Here is a 3809-nt window from a genome sequence, read left to right as displayed (position 1 = left end):
GGCCATAACATTTGGGCCGGGTTTGGGGTGTTACAACATGTGTTATATCCATCAGAGATTGAGATTAAGTCCGATATGACTTATGAAGAAGAACTGATTCGTATTCTAGCTCGTGAAGTGAAAGAATTGTGAAATAAGAAAATTCTGTTAGTGAGAGTACTGTGGCATAAACACGATGTTGAAGAGGCAACTTGGGAACCAGAAGATGCAATGAAAGAACATTATCCGAACTTATTCACCGGTAAGATTTTCGGGGACAAAAATCCCTAAAGGGGAAGAGTTGTAACAGCCCGATTTTCACCCTATTTGGAACGGTGGTTTCGGGACCACGAATTCGAGTTAGAAAAATATTTTTAAAAAAATATTTTTGGTGTTTATAATGTGTGAATTTGTGTGTGCTAAATTTTCGTTTTAAAATTTTATCGTTTGGATGCCCGATTTTTAAAAAAAAGGGCTTAATCGCGTAAAATGAAAATTTGATGGTTTAATAGAAAATGGCCGAAATGAATATGTCTTTTTAATATGGAGTATTTATGTATCAAATTTACCATGGCTATTAATAATGGACGGCATTAACCTTGTTTTATAATGATTTCAAATTATTATATAAAGGTTATTTAGATAATTTAATAAAATAATATAAATTATAATATAATAAAACATTAAAAAAAACATGCAAGTGTTCTTCATTTTTGACCGAAACTAGTAAAAGAAAAGAAAAAGAGAAAGCAAATGACATTCGGCCATTGTTGATTCAAATTCAAGGTTAGTTTGGTTTCAGTTTTTGATAATTTTTACGTTTTTGAGATCGTTGCTTCGAATACTATCTGACCCATGCTAGAATTTCTGATTTTGGTGAATATTTTGATTGATTCCATTGATGAATATTTGTGTTTTATGATGTTTGATGATGAATTATGAAATATATGTTTTGGATTAATATGTTTTGTATTGGAATTTTTGATGAATTCGAGTAATTAGGGCTAAATTGCAAAAATTATAAATTGAGGGACTAAAATGTCAAATAAATGAAATGTATGGACTTTTATGAGCATAAAGAAGATTCGGCCTATGCATAGTGTGGTCAAATTTTGTATATTTTGTGTTTAGTGCAATTTGGACTAAATTGTAAAAAGTGTAAAATTTTAGGGGAAAAATGGTAATTTTCCCATTTATGTGTTTTTGGACTAAATTAAATGAAAGTATATTCAATTATTTTATTTTCAACATATTTAGATCAAGAACCAAAGAAATCGGACTTGGACCAGGGGAAAACAAAAATAGTTGAATAGTCATTTTATACCGTCCGTAGATATTCGAGGTAAGTCTATAAGAAAATAAACGTCGTTAATTTTGAATATAAATTAACGTTGTATGCTGATTTGAATATTATGAATTCATAATTGAGATTGCCGAATGTGGTTATGCATAGAAATAATGTGTTCAAGTTCGATTCGATCGAGTTACAACGTTCGAAAAGCCCTGTATGAACCTTAGGAATATCTAGGATACATATGTCATGCAATAGGATTTACGATATGTGATTGCGTGTAAGACCATGTCTAGGACATCGACATCGTATATGTGATTCGTGTATGACCCTGTCTAGGACAGTGGCATCGATATGTGATTACATGTAAGACCACTTCTGGGATGTTGGCATTGTACGATATGTGTGATTATCTGAGTATCCTATTTGATTCCGAATGGTTCAACAAGAAACGATAAATTATGAACGAATGTGTTTAACGGGCTAAAACGATTAGGTATATGATGTTTGGATACCTATTTGACAATAAGGTAAGTTAGTTAATTTATATGTAATAAAATAAATCAAAATGTTATTATAAGTATATGTGTGAATATGAAATACATATTCGGCACTATTGATAGGTATAAGTGTGTGATTTTAAAGCTTAATCTATGAGTATGTTTAGATGAATACATGTGAATAATCGGATATATATGCCAACATGACTTTGAAATTGGAGAATGTATTAGTAATATATATACAAGTGTATATTCGTCAATGTTAAGTTGTTTATGAAAGTATATGTTATATATAAAATTTTAAGCTTGAAATTATAAGTGATTATAATTGCATAAATTGGTTTGGTTAATTGAGTTGATTATGTTATTAAATGTTTTATTTTCTTATGACTTACTAAGTTTTGATAGCTTACTGTGTGTATGTTTATTTTCTATTTCATAGATTTTGGAAGCTAGTTACGGGCACGGGGATCGTCAGTGAAGTCTATCACACTATTGTTTGTTCTCAGTTCTTATATAAAGTTGAACTTTAACCTATGGCATGTATAGGTTGGTTTGTGTTATGTTTGATTTTGGAGTATATATATATGATAGCCATGTGAAAATGGCTTAATTACGAAATTAATGTTGTGTATATCTGGTTCTGTTTTAACTCATTTTAAAAGTATGTTTATAATGATCATGCTTGTGATGTTTGGTTATGAAGATAGCTTAATTGAATAGATGATTATAAAGTTATGCTTGGTGTTATGTATAGATTTATAATTTGGCTTGGAAATGAGTTAAAATTTGGATGTATGTTAGGTATTTGGTATGCGTTAAATGGGTTAAGTGATGCTTGTATCATTGTTAAAATTTGACCAATAGGTACGGTTAGAGATAGATAATTTGAACTCAGTTATAAAACTGCATTTGATATTTTTATATGAAGTATGGTTTGAAATGGCTAAGTTAATGGTTATTTATGTGTTTATTAAATTATGGTTTATGTTATGTTTGGAAGTATTTATTTATAAAATTTAATGAGTTGATATATTAAGTATGTTTTGAAGATGGATTTTAATTTCATAAACTTGGTTGATGAGAGCTACTTGTGGTAATGTATTGATTTAATTATTATAGCCAAACATGTATTGAATAGATTGGTTTTGGGTATGACATTTCGGTACATTACAAATAGGTGAAATAAACATGTATTGATTCGGCAATTGTAATTTATATTAAGATAGATTGGTTGATTTATAGGATTATAAAATGAGTTTGAGATTCGGTGGTATGATTTTGGTAGGCCATTTGATTTAGCTTTGAAGTTATACATATTTGGATATGATATATTTATATGAATGATGCATTTTTTTTATATAAGGTGCAAATTATATTATGTTTATGTATGCTTCCATGTGTAATTGAATATTTGTTTAGTAATAAAATAAGTTGGAAGTTGTATGATAAGAAGTAATTGCATATTCAGTTAAAGCAATTAAAAATTACCATTTGAATAGTAGTTTTGCTTATGTTTAAATGGTTAGTTGCATTCTACAAATAGTAATTAACATGCTTATTTGAGTTGTTTAAAATGTCATGTATATGAATTTGTGTATTTAATAGGCTCCATGGATGAAATCTTTGATTGATTTATTTGTATTAAATTTGACATGCACTCATATTATGTGTAATTGATATATACGGCAATATTGTTTGTGAACCTTGTGCTTGGCAGAGTTTTTGAAATGGCTTATGATATGAAATGAAAAGCTAATAGTTATATTAGCTTTTTGTTTTAAAATATGGTTGGTTTAAGAGTTTGAAAAAGTGTATGACTATGTTTTGTTCGGTAATGCCTCGTAACCCTAATCTGTCGACGGATACGAGTAGCGGTGTTACATGACCACAATTTTAACGAGTAAATTATTATTTATTTAGTGTATATGGGATATTAATAAGGTCTTATAAAAATTTGTTAAGAAATTTTGATGTTTGAAAGGTTAATTAGGTGAAAAAGATTAAATCGTAAAAGGTGTAAAAGTTGAGTTCTATTA

Source organism: Gossypium hirsutum, chromosome A13 (assembly GCF_007990345.1).
Source record: "Gossypium hirsutum isolate 1008001.06 chromosome A13, Gossypium_hirsutum_v2.1, whole genome shotgun sequence".
Classification (NCBI taxonomy): domain Eukaryota; kingdom Viridiplantae; phylum Streptophyta; class Magnoliopsida; order Malvales; family Malvaceae; genus Gossypium; species Gossypium hirsutum.
This window is presented reverse-complemented; position numbering follows the sequence as displayed.